At 42.5% G+C, this 24,004-nt stretch overlaps 1 protein-coding gene across 3 annotated transcripts in view; it reads right to left on the reverse strand.

Moving 5' to 3' along the window:
* The window catches only part of LOC120511239 (glypican-5-like), a 353,927-nt gene that overhangs the window by 96,575 nt on the left and 233,348 nt on the right, over nucleotides 1-24,004 (reverse strand). The window lies entirely within an intron of this gene.

Consider the following 24,004-nt stretch of genomic DNA (forward strand, 5'->3'; position numbering starts at 1 on the left):
CCAAATAACCAACCAGCCTTGACTCACAATGGGGACTTTTTTATCCAGTTACACACAACCACCCAAACTCATGGAGAAGAAGGTGAAGAAGAAGGACCAGACTCTGCCCTAAAACCTCCATCTTGCTTTATAGATATTGCTATATTCTAAAACCTTAAACTCTAAATTTTCCACCCTGTGATATCACACACTTCTATTCAAACCATACACCCACAATCCCAGTGCTGTCATTCAATTTTGGAAGCCTTCTCCATGGCCTCAGGTCAATGCAGTGTTCTCTTGGGGGTCACTGCCTGTCAGCACAGAAAGTCTGAAATTCTCAGCAACCAGGGTTCCCACATACAGCTTTTCCTTTGCCAAGCACAGTTTGGGGAACACTTGTTAACAATGGTACAATCTGCCAGCTGTCCAAGTACTCGTTTTGAGGGATTTATAGTTGAAGACCATGACAAACTTCACAGCTGAGGGCATTTGCTACTTTTCATGATGGGTTCGGTCACCTTAAAACCTTGCCCCTGGATATGATTTTTAAGATGCTGCCATTTAAGATGTCTGCTCCAACAGCAAGTTGTTCATCAGATTTCACTTGAAATATCTCCAGGACTGAGCATAGAATAAGAAAACCTTTTCTAAAATAAATCTGAATCTATCACACCAGGTCATGCTTGTTCTAACAACATATTTACCCCCCAACACTCAGCTTTTTGATGTTTAGATAACTCTTTCTCCTGCTGTCATAATGAACAGCTGCCTACTAGTAGCACTGTGGAAATAAATGACTTTTCAGCTCACTGGTAGTTCCAAAAAATAAAAAATCCCATTTCCTTGGGAGTGAATCTAAACCCAGCCCATGCAGATCACACCAAGAGCAGCACTACCTGGGGGAAAGAGAAAAACCAAACCCAAATGGCTTAGACTAATCAATTGTGTTATGAGGCAAATATTCATCAAGCAAGGATGGTCCAGCAGAAGCCCAAACCTTTCCCCCACACCTGAGGAGCTCTGACCAAATGGAAAGACTGTACTGCTCTCAAAGCCTCTGCAGTGGATCTATCCAATACCCTTCAGCACAAGTATCTCCCTCCCAAAGTACTCCTAAAGTACTCCAGACCCATTTCAGGCTTTGTGATCTGCTTCATCCCAGAGGACTGATTATTCTTGGTACTGAGCAAAATGCACCTGGAAATGTAAAACTCTGGAGATTCAAACACTACAAAGGGGCTGTTCTGGGAGCTGTGGGTGAACTGGAGCACAGGGCTAACACAACTGTATTAACTGGGCTGAAAGGATGGTGATGGGTGCTGCAGTTTCTGTGTAGTGGGAAGCTTTGTGTCACAATCTCCTTCTTCAGGTGCTGGAGCTGCCATCCTCCACTCCGGGGCAGACGAACGCTTGGAGCAGAGATCTGGTTCTGTGGAACAACAGATGCCAGCTGGAACAAGGCAGAACTCAGGAAATTCTGCACCCTTTCACTGAAGAGCTCAGTTTGCTCCTTCTGAAGACACAAATAACTGCAGAGCGCAGTGGGAAGATCAGTAAGTGGGAGGAGAGTGTATGGACTTGAGTGGGGAGGCACGTTGAACACTCTCTAATTGTTACTGCATGTCTGGTTTTTATAAACAAGTTGCTTAATGTTGAGCCTTGGTATTCACAGCCATAAAGACTTTTGTCACAGCAACACAAAACAGCATTTTTGTTAAACAATTGGAAAATTTTGCCTATGAGGGAGAAAGATAACTCAGTTCTTTCACAAATTTATTGTGTCCTGGTCATATTAGAAAAGACTCATCCATTCTTAGTTATAATTCTTCAGAATGAAAAGAAATGGCTAAGTGGCAAACAGAACAGACACAGAATTTAATAAAGGCTTTTAATGACTGCTTGCAAGTCAGAGCAGAAATGTTTACTGCCTGTTAAGGCACTCTTCCTTTGCAAAGATCTGATTTCATTCATTGCCCGTGGCTCAAATCCTGACCTCTGCTCAAGACAAGCAATACTTGAACTAAATGGGCTTCAGCTCCAAGGAGGAAGCTGAGCTTTCCAGCATGGTGCACTGCAGCATTTCTGGGTTCTGGTGCCTTCACTGCAGCAAGAGAGGAGCTGGAGTATTGTAAATGCAAGGCCACTGAAGAAGGAAGTAATGATGAGGAGGACTCCATCTTATCAGAAGGTTAATTTATTACTTTATTATACTATATTATATTAAAGAATACTATACTATAATGAAGAATACAGAAAGAATACTTACTGAATGCTAAAAAGATAACAATGAAAACTCATGACTCTCTCCAGAGTCCTGACACAGCCTGGCGCCAATTGGCCAAAGAGTGAAAACAACTCCCAGCAGAATCCAATGGAACAATCACCTGTGGGTAAACAATCTCCAACCACATTCCACACGAGCACAACACAGGCGAAGCAAATGAGATAGGAATGGTTTTCCTCTTCTCTGAGGCCTCTTGCTGCCTTTCAGCTTCCCAGGAGAAAAACCCTGGGCGAAGGAATCATGTTCAGAGAATGTGAATGGCACACTGGAGCTGAGTCTCCTCTGTATCTCTGAAGGTGCATCCAGCCCTTCCTTGGTTTGCTAGCAGAGAGGGGCCACCAAATTACCCTGAGAACTGATATCTATGTTCACCATTATCACTTCACATCAGCTCAGGTGTGACCTACCAACCCTTTTCACCTTGGATACCCTTTCACAGCCTCTTCACAACAGGGCTTTTATGTCCTGTGGCTCACCCACAGCAATGGACCAGAACCTGACTCTGTGCATCAGTAATGCTTTATCTATAAACAACTCATTCCAGGAGATGAGATAATGTAGCCGTTTTAGCTCCAGACACACCAGGCATCCCTGCAGAAAGGCAATGTCACCTTTTCTCAGTGACTTGTGACCCAGCATCCTTCACTTTTCCACATTCTGAAGGCACAGCCCTCCTTTGGCTACTGCCACAGGACTCCAGTGAGATCAGTGTTTCAGGGCAATAGCAAAGCTTATGGCAGCATGTTCCAGCCTCCTTTTTCACAGTGTAACAGAAACCTGTCTCAAAGGCCTGAGACTGCACCCTGGAGGTGTTTAAAAAAGCCTGGACATGGCACTCAGTGCTATAGTTTAGTTGGTGAGGCGGTCTTAGGGCATAGGTTGGACTAGATGACCTTAAAGGTCTTTTCCAACCTAGATCATTCTGTGATTCTGTGAAAATAGCACTGACTGCATCAGGATGGACTGGGATGATGGAGCTTTAGAAGACCATAATGGAAAACATTAGCCACCACTTTTTCCTCTCTGGTCCCAGGGGTTGGCTGTGGGCAGGGAATGCCTGCTGCTCTGTGGCTGTGGAACTGCAAGGTCTCCAGCAGAGAAGCTGGAGGTCACCTGAAGGTTCAAGGTCATCTTCAGAGACAGCCTGGCAGACACAGATCTGTTAGAAACCTTGAACAATTCTCCAGGCTGCTGCCACCAAGCACAAATCCTCCTGCTTCCCTGGATGGCTGTGGGGAGAACCGGAGTGCCTTGTCCCTGTTTAACACTGGGGAGTACAGATTGGACTCAGATGTGGCATTTCTATCACTGCTTAAGAGCCACTCTTAAAAGGCCTTATTTTGGTGGCTCTTTCCCTGCCAGCTGACAAATGGTGCCATCCAGCCACTCTGGCAACTCTGCACAACAGCTCCTGCCTGGCAGTGCCCTGTTCTGAGAATTGATGCCTCAGTTAAATAATTGCAATGAATTTCAGGCTGGGCCCTGGAGCTTGTGCCTTTACCTTCAAAAAGCACAAGATACCTGCTGCCTAAGATTCCAGGGAATACTGCAATCTTAATGGCTTAAAAATTAAGTCTTCAAGTTTTCGCTATATGTGAAAGAAATTTTTTCCCTCTTGAAAAGGTTATATAAATAGATCAATAAGATTTGTACAGTCCAACTGGAAACTAACTCAAATCAGGAATTTTCCCAACTGCAATAAGCTTTGGATCAGGTACATAAACCTCTGAAGGGCTTCTGAGAAACTATATACTGCTTCTGTGGGGAAGTTTTAGTGTCTGTATCTGACTCAGCTGAAAGCAAAAATCACATATTACCATTCAGCTGTGAGTCAGACACAGATGACTCTGCTGCATGGATTTTATTTATTCCAGCAAAGGTCCCAGCCTTAAATGACATTAAAAAACCCCCATGTTCCGCTGACATAAGGTTTTCTGCAGAAGAAAGAATTCATAGGAGAGTGGCTCCTGTCTTTCTCCCCTATTAATACTTCATGATGTAGCACACACATTCCCAGTCACATGAAAGAGTCCTTCAGACTTCAGAGGCTTCAAAGAGCCCCTGACACACAACCCCTGAGCTCTCCACAAGTCTAACCCTAATTCTCCCACTCAACACAGGTGTGGCAGAGTACAAATTCATTATCAAGGTTTTTCATGAAGCCATGCTCCACTTGAATACTTCCACACCTTAATTAAATAATAACTGCTTCACTCCATGAAAACCATTGTAGAAAAAGGTGCCAATTTCTATCTGTTTCATTGATAAGTCTATTTGCATCATATATGTATGTGTATGACTTCAAGCTGTAGGATAATAACCCCATTTTATCAGAAAATAGGTTTTAAAAGTTTATTTTACACCACAGTTTCAGACTTCTCAGGTCAGTGAACACACAACAATGAAAATATTCTCTTTGAATAAAGCCACTTAGAAGTTGTGTGCTTGGAATATTCAGAGAGAAATTCCATAGAATAATTGTTCCAGAGGGATTTGGTAATTAGTTTTCTACATGACAGATTGCACTGTGAATGCTTTTTCCTTCTGAGGAGCCAGCTCTGAGGTGAAATGTGACTTGTGTCCACTCGCCATGTGAGCACACCTATCATTCTCTGGTGTTTCCAGTGGGAGGAAAAAACAGCTGATTGTACACTGCATTTAAAAACTGTAAGCCTAGCATATTTTTTTCTCAAGGTACTTATAAGTAGCTGCCTTTTTAAAAGTGCTCTAGTGACATAAATATGATCTGCAGAGACAAAGGTTTTGCCAGCTTATGCACAAATAATACACAAAGCCTCATCTTGAAAAGAGCCATAAATGACTCAATCCTCCCATTCATTTCTTTAAAAATAAAAATAAAAAATCCTTTCTAAACCATTATTAGGTCAGAAATGACTACAACTGGAAGAGACAATGTGCCTTTGTTTTTGGCCTGTTATATACATTTTTTGTTAGGAACTGACATACTGCTTTAGGCATAAAGCTGCATTTTACTGGTGCCTTGTGACTGAACAGATGTTCTGTCATTTCACAAAACAATAGCAACATAACAAATTTTAGACATAACTGCCATATATATGCTTATTCCAAGAGGGACCTCTCTGAGATAACATTTATGGCTCATTTTCCTCCACATATGTTCTTATCTCCTTTATAAAAGCATTTGGCAGTTGCTTTCTTTTCTTCTTTTCATATTATCTAGCACTCATCTATTACAATGTAAGTAAGGAAAATAAACTTATTTCGCTTCAATTTTGTCAGACATTTTCTTTGGTTCATTCTTCCTTTGTCTCTATTTCACAGAAAACCAAAGAGGCCTGATGAATTATCCTCTTCTAGTTTCTTCAGGAAGTAGTACAGCTCAAGGAGGTTTCTCCTGCTGTCACCATGAACAGCTGCCTACTAGCAGCACTGTGGAAATAAACGATTTTTCAGCTCACTGGTAGTTCCAAAAAAGCTCCAAAATCCCCTTTTTAACAGAAGGGAACAGACATCCAACCTTCTGCAGCAACCAACACCCCCAGCCCTCCTTCTGCTGTTTATTCAGATCCTTCCAATAACCTTTCATGACACATCCTGCTTCACAAGTCACCTGGACACATTACAATAATTTAAATGAACAGCTATACATAATTTATGGGGCACACTTACGGGCTGACAATGGCTTTGGAATTTTATCCACTTCCCTCCAGAGCAGACCTTTTCAGCTCAGGAACTGGACCAACACTGGTAAATTCCTTTGTTCTGTGGTTTTCTCCCCAGCCTAAGCACCTCACATTTACATACACTGATATTTGTAGTTATTGTCTGTGCCCATGCTCCTAGAATATGTAAGTATGTATACATTTTGTATGCACTGAAGGGAAAGCTCTCTTGAGGCACATGGAAACATGCTAAGTGCAAGTCTCAGAAAGTGGGGCCCTGGTGTATTTGTGGGGTGCCCTCGTGGCAGGGAGGAATGATGAATTGCCCCCATGCTCTCAGAAGGCTAATTTATTACTCTATGGTACTATATTATATTAAAGAATACTATACTAAAGAATGCAGAAAGGATACTTACTGAAGGCTAAAAAGTTAATAATGAAAATTTGTGACTCTCTCCATAGTCCTGACACAGCCTGGCCCTGATTGGCCAAAGAGTGAAAACAACTCCCAGCAGAATGCAATGGAACAATCACCTGTGGGTAAACAATCTCCAACCACATTCCACATGAGCACAACACAGGAGAAGCAAATGAGATAAGAATTGTTTTCCTTTTTCTCTGAGGCTTCTCAGCTTCCCAGGAGTGAAATCCTGGGCAAAGGGATTTTTCAGAAAATGTGAATGCCAGAGGGGCCAACACCTTCTTTTGCCCTCTGCCTTAGTGTATCTCCACAGAAATTTCAAAGTTCTTTTTCCATTTTTAGCAATTTTTTTCCCCAGGTTTTTCTTATTTGTTCTCCCATCAAGTTTCTCAGAATAATCCTACCCTCTCTGTATTGGTTTGGGACATTGCAGCTCCCCATAGAGCCACCTTTTGGATAAACTGCACCAATTTCTGGTTGAGCAGGACAGGCTTACAGGTCCAGCAGCAGGAGGGACACAGGGACAGAAAGTTTCCTTGGGATCACTGCATGTGGTAGGGCAAATGACACAGCTGCTTCTAATATCTTTTCCATGTTGTTTTTCATCTTCTGCTTCATTCTAGGATTATTTTGTTCCAAGTATTTTGATTATTTGACCAACCCTCCCACAGTTTCTGAGCATCTCCAGTAGGAGCTGTACATTTTCTGGGAAGGTCGGGAATTGTTTTCTGATTTTATCCATCTTTTTAAGCCACAAAGATGTTGGAATTGGTGTTTTGATTTGTTTTGACTTGCTTTTATTCACATCAAATCACTAAATTACTGCTTTCAGAAACAGCATCTGTATTCCTACAATGGCTTTAGATTCTTATGGTTTCACTGGAAGTTTCTTGCAAACATTCCTTTATTTTCTCTATGTTTCCCTCCTAATTTTATAGCCCTAGCTTCTCCACACATACTTTCCATCCTCTGTCATTGAGGCTTTGTATTTGCCCACATCTGTCTCTACCTGTGATTCCTTTTTGCTCTCCTGGTTTATGCAGATTGACTCATTAACCTCTTCCTGATGTTTTTATTGCCAGGTGACACACTGGATACCTACAAATCCACACTTTCACTTATCTTTGACTACTTTTCATTTCTTCTGAGTCCTTCCTCCAGCCTGGCTGAGTCTCTCTGATTTCCTGGACATTCAACTGCAGATCCATACTCCAGAGCAGAGGAGCAAAAAGCATTTATTTCTTCCTGGTTGGATTACAAATGTTTCAGCAGTAATCTAAAGATGGTTTTTAGAGATTCACTTTGTTATGCTGCCCTATTAATGCTTCTACTTTTGCAGTTTAAGGTTTCTTTTTTCCAGCTGCTTATCCAAGGTGAGCCAGGAGACTGCTAGCACGAGGAGCAGCTCAATATTCACTGAATTAAATTACACCAGCTACAAATGTTCTCATATTTACTGATTTCACTGTGAAGGAGCAACAAGAATGTGCACTCACAGAATTTTACACTATTAGCAAGAGCTTCATAGTAGCAGTTTGGGTAAAATGTCACCCAAAAAGCACTAATTGTGACTGATTGCAAAATGAGCACAAGTTAAAAAAATACTTATTCCAGTTAATAGTGTGCTTAAACAGATGTCTAAAGAAAAGAAAGAAAATCTGATTTAAATTCAGCAAGTCAATTGGAGCAAGGAAGCAGCAGACACCTCTCCTTGATGTCTGGTCTTGGTGTTGGGCTGTAACTTTTTGGTATTTTGTGATGCATCAAAGAAGATCCTTCTGATCTGGTACCTAACATGCCTAACTCAGATGTAGATATTGGGTTAGTCCCTGCCACAGGTGTGAATTTCACCTTCAGACAGAAAATGTAGCCCAGTGTTGCCCAAAAACGTAACTGGCTTTTTAAGCTGCAGTACGTGTTGTTTGAAAATAGAGCATATGGCAAAAAAATCTGTCATGTTACACTGAAGACTCTCTGCATCTTGTTAAGGTAAAAAAAAGAGGTAAACAATTGCAATAAAATTGTAATATTTGCTAATAAAAATGTAACATAAACATAATTATTGGTGAGGAATAGGCAGTAGTTGCTTACAAAAGACTTTAGATTCTTCAAAGTAGTTCACTTTGGGGAAAAAAACCTCTTTAGATGGCATAGTGTGCTTTTTTCCAAAAATAAAACTTGCTTACAAAAGACCTTTTACCCTTCAAAATAGTTCATTACTTGGGAGAGGGTCTGTTTGATGCAACAGTTTCAGAGGCAGAGGGTTGCTGGGAGTGCCCACAAAGTAGCGAGAATGATATAAAAACCCCAGAAGTTAGGTTTAAAGATTAAGAAATTGTAGGTATGTCTGTCTTTTTTCAGTGGGCTCTTGCTTCCCTCTCAGATCTCTGTGCACGATATTCACTACAGCATGGCCCAAATTCCAAGTGTTGTATAGATAAAATATACTAAGATATACTACTTATATAAAATATACGATATATTACATAGATAAAATGTTTTAATCTAAAATATTATATATTAAAATATACTATATTAACTATATATACTATATTATACTATTTTAAATATATAAAATATGTTATATATATAAACTATACTATATTTTACTTAGTAAAATACACAAAGAGCCTGAGAAGACCATGCAGAAAGATGACTGGGAGAATCTGGTTATTGGTGGTAAAAGGTATTTTGCCTTTCTCTTAAATGCAGACATCTCTGAGAATAAAAGAAGCACAGAAAAAACCAGGTGGAAACAAGCATTTTAACTATCAGAGTGATGAGTTCTGGGAGCAGCCTCCCATGAGGAAGGTGGGGACAAAAATTCTCAAGCATTTGCAAGCCCTGGTTGCACCAGGGGAGTTGCCTGTGATGCCACTAAGCTGCATGTGGTATTTTAGGAGGTCTCTTCCACACTTTTATCCTGTAGCTCTACACTCCACTGGTTTCTAATATTAGAAAATTGATTTGTAAAATCCCAAACCAGAACTACCCCCATTAGCAATTAGGAGTGGGGTTTTTTCCTTGCTTCTCTGATTTCTATGTGGGAAAATGGTGTCTACCTAGCAAATTATGTCCATTCTTTCTTCTAGGCTAAGAATGAAGCCTCTTAATTGTGCCTGAAGTCAAAATGTGGTTCAAAAATGTATTAATTATTACTGGGGCTTAACGTAGTTTACAAATGAGCTCTGACTCATCAGGGTTTAGATGTCTAATAATAGCCAAGGACCTTGTGTCTGATCAGACTTGGGAAGTGTGAAACGAGAAGCGCCTGCAATCAGCAGGCTGGTCACACTCCATCAGCCCTGGAATGGCACCCTTCTGCTAGGCTGCATGTTTTTATGGGCTAAGTGAGTAAACAGTGGCCAATCTCAATTGTCTGAGGAACAGAGGCAACCTTTCTCCTTGCTTTGTACTCTGACAGCAATTACCTTTGTTATTTGCTGAGGGAAATGTTCATGACATGCTCCAGTGCATGTTAATTCTGTTTCATGTTCTTGGATAATTATCTGTTTTCAAGCTCTATGTTGGAGAACATCATTTTTATACTATGAAAAGTTTGACATTTCATTGGAAAGACTTGTGAACAATCAAAGTCTCTCATTTCTTGGTAGTGCTCAACAGACCCAGGCTTCAAATTTGACATTTCGTGCTAAAACATGACAGAAGCAAGGACCTGCTTAGGCTCCTCCACACTAAATCACAGCAACGAAGCACTAAAATACAACATGGAACGAAGTATGGAAAATATGGAAAGAAGATGGGTAATGATGTTTGTTATCCATTTAGCATGCATCAATGCTGGGAGCTAAATCACCAATTATTCATTACACAAGCTAACCAGCTTTAATGACATTGCAACCCAAAGCCACATATAAAAATAATCCCACTGTCTCAGGGCCACCACGCTTCTCTGAAATCCTAAATATCATAAATATCTTGTATTATTTAGAAAGTGCCACATGTACAGGAAAAGAAAGAGAAAATAAAGGATTGGAGCCTGTGCTGCTATGAATCAGCAAACTGAATTCTGTGGAGCTGCTCCAGTTTATTCCACATGAAGGACCAGCTCAGATTTTTTCTGTTTGGGAAAGCATAGTGTTGTAACAGAACAGACAAATGCATTTCATGTTGCATAAGCCTGACAGAAGAAAAGACTCTCTTTCCAGATGTTGTACTCCCATGGTTTCATGGTAACATCTGAGGACATGATTGAATGCTTTTGCTAAATCATTTTTATTTAAAAAGGGAAGAGGGAAGAAAACATACTTCTGCAAGATGCAGCTGTCACTGGAGCTCTTTTCTTACAGTTTTTCCTATGGCTTTTCATTGATAGCTTCCATGGAGGTTCTGTGCCCTCACAAAGACTAAGTTCACAATCCTGTGTTTTTTACCAGCAAGCCTCTCTCCCCACAGAAGTCAGGATCTGTTAAATTTGATTAAAATTGGCTAAAGAGTGGAAAAGGTCCAGCAGGAGTGGCAAGGCTGAGAGGCAGGGACACAGCAGAGCACATTACATAACTGTGTTTGTTTATGAAACCAGGTTCAAACACAACGAGAGGGCAAACCACCAACTGCCCTCGGCAGCCCTGCAGTGAAATTTCTGGAGAGCAGGAAGAGCTCTTTGTCTGATGCAGCTTTGCTTTTCCCCTCCCAGGTTTAAATTCTGTTCAGGCTCAGAACACGCAGAGTAAGTGGAAAAAGGTCAATGCATTGGTCTTCACGGAATATCATCTGCTCCTGCTGCCTTTTGAGAGCCACTAACAAGATAATCTGATCACAAAGATCAAAAGCTCTCTTGTGGTGCACTGGGGAAACTGATAACTGCATTCTCCTGTGCTGGATATCCTATAATTCAGAGCTGGGAACTGGCCCACATTTACCAGAGATGTAAAGTGGCTTTGAAAGTCTGTCTTTATCTCTCATTCACACTATATAAAGGAACTGATATTTCCTGGGAGAGAACAGGAATGTTCAGAACAGGGCTGCACACTTGTGCTACCAGCACTTTACCGCAGGACTCATTTAAACCATTTCAGCACATCCAAGCAACCATCACTTGCCCTGATGTTTTACACTTCTATTTTATACTTATTAATTCAGAATGTTTTCTTGACAAGTGACTAAGCACCCACTTAATCAAATAGAGTAATTTTCTCAGATGTATCTTCTGAGATTTCTGAATTTCTTCACTCCATTTTTTATTTCACCAAAAAATTTAATTCTTTATTTAATTAAAACAATCATCCTATTTTCTCCACTGATGGGTCTAAATTAGATTCTGCTCTTGTACAGCTCTGTAGATCTTACCTAATTTCCAGCAGTGTTCAAAAGGAGCAAAGAAAAGATGTCAGCTCTGCTAAAGACCAGAGAGAATTCTGGACTGCAGCTGGCTTCTATTATTGTTAAGACCTAGTTTGGAATAGGTGAAAACCAAAGAAAATGACCTGAGAATTACCAGTGCAAGATAGTCAGTGGAAAACAAAACATTCTACTGATCTTGTTTTCCCCCTTCTCAGCAAGATGCCCTCCATTTAATTTGTATTTCATCTTTCTTGCCAGTTTCTCTTCACTGCTTACTCATGACCCACCCCTCTTCTTTTTGCCTTCTCATGGAACATCATCCTCTTTCCTGCCTAAATGCAGTCATCATCCAGCTGATCACAAGGGCTCTTGGTCCCTTCTGTCTGAATGCTTCACTAGGTTTTACATGTGGAAGCTCTTCTCCTGGAGAGCAGTCCCTGGTGGGCTGCAGCAGCTCTGCCCAGCAGACACTGAAGGCTGTGAGGACCCTTCAATCCTCCCGCCTGTGTCTCTTCCCTGCCTCAGATCTCTGCAGAGCAAGGCTGGCCTTTCTTTTCATTTTGCTCTCTCACAGCTACTGTACTGTTGGAACCCTGGCTGCTGAGAATTTCAGACTTTCTGTGCTGACAGGCACTGACCCCCAAGAGCACTACATTTGACCTGAGGCCGTGGAGAGAACTTCCAAAATTGAATGACAGAACTGAAATTATGGGTGTGTGGTTTGAATAGAAGTGTGTGATATCACATGGTGGAAAACTTAAAGAGTTTAAGGTTTTAGAATATAGTAATATATATACAGCAAAATAGAAGTTTTGGGGTGAAGGGTAGTCCTTCTTCTTTACTTCTTCACCTTCTTCTTCCAAGGTTTAGGTAGTATTGTGTAATTAGATAAAGAAATCCGCAATGCGAGGCACGAGTAGTTCTTTATTGAGTTAAAAGTAGAAATAATTTAGGTGTAATTTCTTAATTAGATATCCTTAAAAAAACCTTGTAGAGAAAGAGATACAACTCCATTACGTAGTTTGTTAGCAAAGTGCTACAAAACTGACAGCTTGTAAGACTATAATATAAATAAGAACTAATAAACATCTGAGTCCAAACAAGAAATACCATCTCACTATTTAATCCTGACCTCAACAGAAAAAAGAAACAAAAAAATTCACACTGAACCACTCAGAATCTTCCTTTCTGCAGGAATTCTCAGTGGAAACAAGGAGGACTCAACCCCAGGGATCTCACCACTGACCACTGGCAAGTTTCCCCACAGTCTGGGAACTCCCAGACGAGTTTGTTATAGATGGATAATGAGATGATTTGCTCTCTCAATTAAGGGATGACTACTGTGTGAATATTAAGAGAAGCTTTAGTGATGTATGGTTATGTTATTGTAGTTTAGATGGCCTCTGTTCTCCCCATGGTTCCTTTCCCCCCTGCACTGCTGCCATCAGACAGCCTGGGCTGTCCAGGACAGGTACAAGGTGTGCACGTGTGCCCCTTGCATGGGGAGCTGGGAATGGAAAAGCTTGGAGCTTAGGGGTGAGACATGGCACCCCCTGACCTCCAATCAAGTTACAAGAAAGCAATCTCCACTGATAAATGGCAAAGAAGAGCTGACTGACAGACTCTGGGAGGGGCCAGGCCTGGCTGATGCAACCCCCAGGGTATAAAGGACTGAGCTTCCATCTTGAAGGTGAACTGGCCATGTGGTACCCGTGTTGTGAATTTTTCCTTATGTAGTCCTTTGTTGTATTTTTGTCAAGGTTTAATAAACCTTTTTAAATTTTCAAAGTGAGCAGTGGTTTCTCACAAGCTTGTCAGCAATGCAGTGCTGTAGGGGAGAAGTGTGGGCTGGGAAAGCTCATACATTTCCATGGACATGGTCCCATGAAAGACCAGATTCACACCTAATTTGGATCAGATGACCAAATACACAGCGGGCTTCTTGCTAGACTTCATGTTACGTTTCAGCAGGCATGAAATGACCAGACCCATGGTCTGGGTCTTTGAAATATTTCTGAGGTAATACAGCTATATTTAGCTGCTGAAACTAACATGAAGTATAGCAAGAAGCCTGCTGTGTATTTGGTAACATAAACATTTTCATGTTCTTCAAGGTAAGATGATATTAATCAAAGAGCCCTAATGAAGGCAGGAATGATGCATCTGACCCTATCTTATCAGAAGGCTAATTTATTACTTTATTATACTATATTATATTAAAGAATACTATACTATACTAAAGAATACAGAATGGATATTTACTGAATGCTAAGAAGATAATAATGAAAACTCGTGACTCTCTCCAGAGTCCTGACACAGCCTGGCCCTGATTGGCCAAAGAGTGAAAACAACTCCCAGCAGAATCCAATGGAACAATCACCTGTGGGTAAAAAATCTCCAACCACATTCCACATGAGCACAATACAGGAGAAGCAAATGAGATAAGAATTGTTTTCATTTTCTCTGAGGCCTCTCTCGCTGCCTTTCAGCTTCCCAGGAGAAAAACCCTGGGCGAAGGGATTTTTCAGAGAATGTGAGTGCCACATCAGATGGCTCTAGGACAGCTGACACTGTGCTGGCTGAACACCCCATGTGGGGTTCATGCCCTGCTGCCTGCCCTGAGGCAGAGCTGAGGGGTGAGTGCACCCAGGCCTGGTTCTGCCCCAAAGTCCTGCTCTGCTCCCGCTGAGCCGCGCCTGAGAGCCAGCAACAGGAAAAAACACAGCCTGGGATAAGCTGTGGCTTCCAAACAAAGAGCTGAGGGTGAGAGGCCCCGGATTTCAGAGCTGGCAGCAAACACTGAGCCTGTCAGTGTTCCTTCCCGGCAAGGCCCTGGCACTGCAGTGAAGGACGAGCTGTGGCACTGTCACCTCACAGCGCATGGTCAGCCCATGTGGGGTTCATGCCCTGCCGCCTGCCCTGAGGCAGAGCTGAGGGCTGAGTGCACCCAGGCCTGGTTCTGCCCCAAAGTCCTGCTCTGCTCCCGCTGAGCCGCGCCTGAGAGCCAGCAACAGGAAAAAACACAGCCTGGGATAAGCTGTGGCTTCCAAACAAAGAGCTGAGGGTGAGAGGCCCCGGATTTCAGAGCTGGCAGCAAACACTGAGCCTGTCAGTGTTCCTTCCCGGCAAGGCCCTGGCACTGCAGTGAAGGACGAGCTGTGGCACTGTCACCTCACAGCGCATGGCAGCCTGCTCCCGGCCCCTCTGACCCAGGGTGGGTGTGCACACAGCTCTGGGAGGAACCATTGCTTGGGATGGCAAAAAGGATGAAGGACGAGCTGTGGCACTGTCACCTCACAGCGCATGGCAGCCTGCTCCCGGCCCCTCTGACCCAGGGTGGGTGTGCACACAGCTCTGGGAGGAACCATTGCTTGGGATGGCAAAAAGGATGATCTGAGCTAACAGTGACACACTTTTAGCCCTTGTCTTCTCACCTGATGCCTGAGCAATCATATTACGGAGCCCTGATTCTGCCGTGGGTGTTTTCCTAACCATGAATCACAAAAGGCAGAGATGGCATGAAGAGACCATGAAGAATTCACCCTTCTGGCACTGTGGCTTCCCCTCCTTCCCTGGCGCTCAGACACGGCTGTGCTGAGCCCTGCCTGCTCTGGCAGCAGCCACACGAACCAGTGCTGGCTCTGACCCAACTGGGAAGGAGCAGCAGTCCCCAAAGAACCCCAGCACTGCTGCTCTATCTGGGGGAGTTGTTTGGTCTGGGTCTTTGAAGTATTTCTGAGGTAATACAGCTATATTTAGCTGCTGAAACATAACGTGAAGTCTAGCAAGAAGCCCGCTGTGTATTTGGTCATCTGATCCAAATTAGGTATGAAAAAGAAGGGATCTATCTTCAGTTAACTTCAAAGGCGAGGCCAGGGCTGCTGCTGTCAGGCAGGTAGTGATAGCTGTGATTACAACCGCGGGGCCGACTGGAAAGGCTCAGCAGCACCAATGCTCCCTCTGCCTCTATTCCCTGTGTAAGTTATGGGGCAGGCCGGGGCTATTCATTCCCATTACTCTGATGTCCTCAATGACTGACTACCAAATCACTGATGTCACTCAAGGTGATCCCTCAAAAATTTCCCCTCCCCAGTGCCCAGCCCTCCCCGTGCTGTCACAGGGCTCAACACAGAGACACAGCCTCTAGCACTCACAGGGACACAAAGAGAATGGTGCTACAAGCCTTTTCATAGAGCAAAGTGGGCAAAAAGCCACGGTGGGAATTGTGCTAAGATCCACCTCCACCATAAAGCTCCCTGTTGTGCTCTCTGTCACCCTCCCCAGAGCTTTACCTGGCCTCCTGTATTTGCAAGCTCTGCAGGGACTGCCTACTCTTTTGGATTTATTACCAGCTTAGAGGGCTGTTCTTAACTGGTCCCTTATTCCATCTGTAATAAACATGATTAATCATAATAATTAAACAGATATCCCCCCTGCTTTTTGTTCTTTTATTGCTATACAGATGGTAGGTGGTTTTTTCCTGTTTTCTATGCTGTGTTTTTCTTTTCAAATCTGATCTCTTCACCTCTCCACTGCAATGTATGTATACATCACACAAGTAAGTGCAATTTTAATAAAGGGAATGGTGCTTAATTGTGCCAATTTTTATAAATCATGTTTCCTCTTACCCCTCTTCATTTGACACATTACACTCCAGGTAATGTGGGCTTACACCAGTTATGCCATGACAACACACATTGCAAGTTTTGTTGTGATTATTTAAATACATGGTGTCCTGATTCTTATTCATTTCATCTGGATTTTGTTAAAAGAGATGGCAATATGGAACCATAATGAAGGACCTTCTTGTCAAATTTAATCTTCAAGGAGGATGGATTAATGTGAAGCACACAGCTGAGGTATCTGTGTTTTGAAGGGCCTGAGAGACTGTTTAATTGCTGCAATCTGTTGTGCCTCTCAGATCTATTTGTGAAGGTGTTCAGCACGGTGTGTGCTTTGCTGATCAGCTATTCTTTGTCTCCTAATGAAGAAATGTTTTGTCTTCTGTCAGATTTAGAGCCACTGATATTTAAATGTTTAAGAATGGGAAATGGAAGAATGAATATTAACAAAAGAATGAAAACAGTTATGATGACGGTTGATAAAACATTGTAAGGTGGTGTTTTACTATTTTATTATGTTTTATCTTTCTTCTGTTCATTAGCCAGAAGCCCAGGAGTTTTCTTTCAACAGATCCTCTACTCTAATGCTTTCTAGAAAAAGGCAGTTTATTACCTCCAAATAAACTGTTACTATGGGCTACATACATATGTTTTCAGTATCCTTTCTTTGGGTCTACAGTGGATGTTTTACATTAGTGGTCTCTCTCAGAAGTTCCCATTTTTAAGATGTGTCTAAATTGTCTTGATACAGGGAAATACACAGCAATAGTTGATTATACCCCTAATTCTCCTTAGTATTCTACCAAAAATGGGAATTTATGTCACAACATGGGTGGGACTACCATTGGAGCAGAAGACTTTCATAAATGTCGATTTAATACTAGTAATAAATCATGCCTATATTATCTCCATAGTAATTTAATACTTAAAATAAACAGCCAATGTAGAGCAGACCAAGTCACTGCTCACTTGCAAGGAAGGGGAAACTGACTGAAGCGACCACATTTTGCTATAATTTTCATGAAGTCTCCCTTCTCCCTGTTGTATTTCTCCCACACCCTTCTCATGAGTAATACAAATCCCAGATAAACACCCTAGGGCTTCTCCTCATCCATCCCATCCCTGCTGTGCTCCCACAAGCAAATGTCTCCATTCCCCTCTCCCACCACCCTGGGGTTATTTCTTCCCCCTTTACCTGAGCTCACACACTTTATTCTGCCTCCTCTCGCTGCCTGCACAGCCTCCATCACTGCAGTTTGCTTCTCACATCTACTCCAAGTCCCTTTATTCAGTTAGGAAAGAGTGGAAGTACTCGGGGTGCTGATCTGGAGTTGCTGCCTTTGTTAACTTTTTTTTGTACTACAATTCCCTCTGTACAGTGTCTTCTAAATTGTGGTGTACCTGATACTGGGGGCATGATTTAATCTTGTTTAACTCTTTGGAAGTTAGTGCAGCCTGCAAGATCAGAACTAACCACTCTCAGGCTACTCATTTTCACAGATCATATTAGTCAAGAGTTTTTTCAGTTCTCGTTGAAGTGACAGAACTGCCAGTGGAAGGTGAGGAAAAATGATGTACCTCCAGAACAGAGCTTAATATTTAATGGTCCATGATCACTATTTAATTTGGACCAATCCCATACTGTATGCCATAGAGGTCTCTCTATTGTTCCACATCTGTTAAATATTTTAGATATTTTAGCTTTATATTTATGTAGTTGAGTTGCAGTATAATAAAGTCTGTTAAAATCAAGAGTGTATGAGGTTATATTGGGTATTCTGAGAAAGACAGATTTAGCAAGCTTAATGGAAACCATTCACTCCTCTGTGGAGACGTCACATTTGTTTCTCACAGTTTAGCACACTATGTTTAACTCAGTTTTTTCCATCAAAGGCAACTGATGTCTTTTAGCAACACATTCAGACATGGTTTCCTTGTTAGCTCCAGCTTCTCCAGAATAAATTAATACGACAGACAGTGGCATGCATGTGAAGAAGATCATTCTGTATGCAAAATGACGTCTCCATAAAAACATAGAGGAGCACAACTTACTGTCTACATCTATGGAATCCTCCCTTCTAAGTTTCTACTGGGCTTCTTGTTAACATTTGGGCAGCACATTCCCATTATGGCTAAGAACTCTTGCTCTGATTTTCCTAAGCTTTAATCAGCCAGGAATGACAGGCTAACACCACAGCTATTCCACCTCATTTCCAGCAAACTGTTCCACAGAGCTTGAGTGTCATTAGGTGGATGGAGCATTACAGATGTGTCTCTGCCATCAGGCTCCTGTCCACAACCCTCTGCTGTCAGTATTTTTGCTAAAGTCAAAGCTTTTATCCTCAGGAAAGACTCCTACCCTGAAGCAGGACATCTATCTTGACCAAAGGCCAAATTCCCTATTGATATTACGGCAGGTTTAGATGAGTGAAGACAGAAGTACCCTCAGATCATGTCCTCACTGTTAAAACTGTGGACACCACAGTTTTGGAAGCAACTGAAATGCAGACGTGACCAAAAAAATGTGGGAACAACTCCCACTCTCACTCCTCACTAAAGTGCTTTAAAGTGATCTCACTGAGCAGGGGTACTGGGCAAGGCCTAATGATTAAAATGGATGACATAAACTTGGAATTTGAGCCGTACCAGAGCAAATATCATGACAACTGAGGGGGAAACAAGAACCCACTAAAAAGAAAGAGACTGGCAGACATATCTAGTGTTTCCTATAGTTTACATCCTTAATCTTTAAACCAAACTTCTGCTTTATTTATTTGTGCAATTAAGCAGATTATTTCATCACTGGCTGTGCACAGAGCTTGGAGGATTTAGTTAAGCTCTTAAGCAATTCTAAAACGTACTGTGAATACTTGTCCAAAAACGTGCCCATACCGTATAGCATGGACAGGTAAGAGAGTTAATCAGAGAAGAAAAAAACTGATGTTAAGGAGGAAATGCTCTCAGGGGACACTGACACAAAGCAAAAGACACATTATGGCTTGTGTGAATTACTTACAGAGCATTTGCTCTCTTATTGCAGCATTAATCTTTGCAGTGGTGGGGTTTATCCTCACCCCTGTCGTGCGGCAGGCAGGGAGCTGCAGGTCACCACTGCCTCCTGCCCCCTTCAGCACTGACAGCACTGACCTCCTGCAATTTGTGTAGGTCACAGTGCCTGTGGCAGAGGGAAGAGGATTTTTTCCATCTCTCTTACAAGTACCACTCAGACAATGCAGAAAGTTTCACTGGGCTTCTCCCCCATGCCCCAAAGTTTCCTCTCCTCTCCCCTTCCTTCCATAAGCGGAGACCACACTTGGCCACCCTGAGTGCCACAGCCCAGACCCTTGCACTCTCCTCCCATTCACATCAAGGTCCACGAGGACCTCTCTGCCCTCTGTACTCCTGCAGAAGGAAGGGCTGGATCAAGAAAATGTGGAACTACACAGGCACAGCCACAAAATCTGCCCCCTGACAATCCCCCACATCGCTGTCTAGAAGTGCAAGGCCACCTTTACAGGGCTAGGTTTTTGTCCCAAGTAGAAAATTAAAAAAAACCCTTCTGAATCATGGAGGTGTGAAGCACAAAAAGGAGATAAACAACATCTGCTCTTCATAAAATAATAAACACACCAAACTTTTCAAGATAGAGGCTTCCTGAACGCAAAGCACAGCCCCACGTAACGTGACCTTCCAAAAGAGAATTATCACCTCCTGATTTATACTTGCAATATCACATCTTTTCTGCATGAATTTCAAAGTGTATGATAATGTACTACAAGTCCTCAGAGCCAGAGTGAATTGCTGAATAGCTGGCTCGGGATCAAAATGATCAGTATGCCATAAAAATGGCCCTCCAGGTTGAGAGGAGTTCATCCAGCCCAGTATCCTGCTCCTGATGGTGGCACAAACCTGATACTGCTCCGTGCCCCTTGAGGCAAAGCGTGTTCATCATCCTGGTGACAACAGGCAAAGGAATTAGCTGACTCCCTCCTGGAGGAGATGAACTGCAGCTGGTGGTGAGCACTGTGGTGTAGCCATGATATTTGATGAAAAATCCTTTCCTAGGGTTTTTCCCGTCCTTAGGAGATGAGAGCCTCAGGAAGGAAATGTAAACAATAACTGTGTGCTGCTGTGGAATGCAACAGGTGCATCTTCCATTGGTCCATGTGGATTGTTTCCAATTGGTGACCAATCACAGCTACCTGTGCCAAGGCTGTGAGCAGTCACAGGATTTTGTTATGCATTCTATTCTATTCTATTCTATTCTATTCTATTCTATTCTATTCTATTCTATTTCTTTGTAGCCTTCTGATCTTTCTTCTCTCTCTGTTCTTTTAGTATAGTATTAATGTAGTATTTTAATATAATATATAAAATAATAAACCAGCCTTCTGAGAAAAATGGAGTCAAGCCTTGTGTTCCCACACTTGGAGCATCCTCCGCAACACTGTGGGACATGGGCCAGAGCAGGAGCTGTGACAGCCTCAGGGGCTCTCGAGGGACAGGTGACAGCAAGGTTTCAGGAGCCTGAGCCAGACTGCCTCTTCCTCCTCGTGAACCTGCTGCTCTCCCAGCATTTAGGTCTGCCTGAGGGATTCCTCCCCACTCGGGGACTCTGAAGACCAAGATGTCCTGGACATGCTGGGTAGAGCTGAGAGCCATGAGGGAACTGCAGCTTGGAGCCCAACACCTCCAATGAAGTTTATAACAATGCAGCTCTTGGAACACTGAACATGTGTACCTGTGCCAGTCACATTCCTGAGTCTTCCCGTGGGCACTGCTCCCAGTGGGCACATTTAGCATGGCAAGGAACTGATGCATTGGGATTTTAGCTTTTATATTTTTCATGTATCTGTAATCCTGCAATTCTTTAGTGAAAACTCTAAACTCCATACACAGTGTGAGCTGCTGCTTTCCCATTTTGGGCAGACACAACAATTCCTCTCCAGGCCTGGCAATCAAGGACATCTCCCTGCCTCAGCCCTCGAGAGATGGAAACAAAAGTGAGTTGGGGAGGGCAAACTTGGGGTACATGGCTTCATTACCTGAAGCTGTACTTGGAAGATTAACCCCAATATGCAAATGGACCAAGTTTATAAACGTGTGAAAACCTGTGCGCCATGGTCCATTTTTGGGTGTAGCCCCCAGAGGGCTTTGTCTGCCCAGAATATACCTGAAGGCCCTTCAATAAATATACCTGCCTTTTATTCCCTTAATTTTGTCTGGCTTCTGTTTTTAGGTAACCCCAAAAGCCATCAGCAGAGCTCCATGAGGGCTGTGCTGCAGGCTCCTGCAGAGCTCCTGAGAGGCTTTAAACACCACAGATGCAGATCTGGTCCTGCTGACCCTGCAAAGAGCCCCCACCCTAGGGCACACACCAAGACAGGAGAGAGCCTCGATGTGCCTGAGTCCTGCTCCAGCACACGCCTGGGAGCTGGGAGGAAATGCAACGTAAAGTGTCCATTTGTAATCCCTGATAGCTCCCATGAAATAAAACCAGGGGCGTAGAGGAAATGCCTGACTGATAGTGTAAGCACTCATGTAAATGTGTGCAGGCTGGCAGGCTGATTTTCATCACTCAGGCTGCTCTATTCTTTGAAGATATGTCACTTGCCTGGATCCTGCAGCTGTGTGTTTGAAGCTCACATTAGCTGGACAACATGATTTGTTCATGATCTTCATGTTTAGCCCTTTCACGGAAAAAAATTCCAGCACTTCAAGCTTTTGTGAGTCTGAAAGGCTCATTGAGTTTTTACGGAATCTGCCTTAGCTTTTCTATTTCAATTATTTATTTGAAGGCTGAGCAGGCAATTTGATGAATGAAAGAGAGAGAGAGGGTGGACAAGAAAGCACACAAATATCATACTGTACATAATTTTGCCAATTATCACGCAACAGTCCTCAACCAGTTGAGAAGATTTAGTATTTTTGGTATGCTACAACACGGGGCTTCTTTCATTTTCCTGTTGCTTTCCTCTTTCCTTATTATTAATTAATCTATTAAATCAAGAGAGAATTTAATTTTAGAAAGCGATCCTGATGTTTCTGCCTACACAGAGCAGTAGTTATGCTCTGTTATCTCCAGGAAACCAATGTCCTGATCCAAGAAAATCAAAGCACTGGATTCCAGAGCTGGAGGGATATTCACTTCATTCAAGGCTCTTATGCAAAGATGCTGAATTTCTCACGCCTGCTTCTACTGTGCATATTTTTATAATTTTAACCCTCTGCATACACACATGGCTGATTTCCTCCCTTGAATCTCAACCAATACACAGAAATTTTAATGGAAGATGCTGTTATTTCAGGGGTGTCACTAGTGCCAGCCCCATCCTGGGACAGGTGAGTGTGGTGTCTCTCAGTGAGGCAGGTAAAGCACAAAACATCCCCTCCATGTAGTTGATTCTTCATTTGACTCACTGTGGGGCTTCATTCTTTCTGAAGTGACAGATTAATCTGGAAGTGAGACCCAGTGCAACTCCTCCTTTCTTGATGTGAGTCTGGCTATATTGCTTCCCTGAAAGGATCTGCCCCTACACATCTACAAACCTGTTGGCTTCCCCATATGACAAAAAAGCATTTTTAGAGTACTCCTTGCACAAAAAAACCAACCAAACAAAAAACCCCAAAAAACCAAAACAAACCCAAAACAACCCTGAGGGAATCATTTAATAAAGAATGGTAATTCTTGCAGAGCTCTTAATGGCAACCTATTTCCCAGCAAAGATATTCATTCAACATTTTGCTGAATTTCTTGTTTTGCTCATCAGGACAATCTCTACACACAGTGCCATGCTATTTCTTTTAATTCTATATTTTCCAGAGGACTACTCAACTGGGGAGTGTGAAATTTAGGCCTGAAAGCATTGACTATTTTTTGAAGCTAACCCTAAGCCTCTGAACTACTAAATTATTTCCTAAGCAGAACCAGCACACTCTTCATTTAAGATCATTCAGCATCCTCTTGTTTACAGCCTCTTGTTACTTAAACTGCTGGAAAACTTTAGCTAGTCAGTAAGTTTTACACTGATCGTATTTTGCCAGTAAAATTTTAACTATGACATAGTTAAAGAGACATCTTTCATAGCTGCTGACTGAATATTAATCTGATTTTTTATTTCCACCAGACTCCATTAGAATGTAACTAAATATTAAAAATGAGCACAGGATTTGGTGACTCTTATTCCCCCATTGCCCATCATTATGTGACTCCTGAGTCCTGTTTCTCTTCATCCCATTTGAGGTCCCATCCATCTGATTTATGGAGCAGGCTGTGGCAGGAAGTGGAAAGGAATTCTAAATCAGCACTCACTTGTCAGACTTCAATACTAAGTGCAAAATATGGTATTAAAGCAAGACTGAAAGCTTTCTTAGGAGAAAATACCTCCTTGCTCAGGGCTGCATGGAACAGCAGAGGTAATGGGATAAGTGGTCAGGAATTTTCCAGGACTCAGCTGCTCTGCACCTGTGTGCACCAGCCAGGGGAGAGCTGGAGGCAGGCTCAAACATGCAGAGCACATTCCAGTTTATGACTTAATTGTGCTGAGAACCAGCACTGTTAGGTCGGATCAATGGTGCTGAGAGGAGCATTTCCACATCTGGGAGCTTCCCACACTGATCTGCAATTACCCTGCAAACTGTCCACTTACTGCACTTGTCCTGCTGGATGATGCCTTCTCCAAGAGACATTAAGAGGTTTCATTTCTGCTGCTCAGCTTTCTTTTCCATCTTAAACTTCCAAAGGATT

Source organism: Passer montanus, unplaced genomic scaffold (assembly GCF_014805655.1).
Source record: "Passer montanus isolate IOZ18808 unplaced genomic scaffold, ASM1480565v1 scaffold63, whole genome shotgun sequence".
Taxonomy (NCBI): Eukaryota; Metazoa; Chordata; class Aves; order Passeriformes; family Passeridae; genus Passer; species Passer montanus.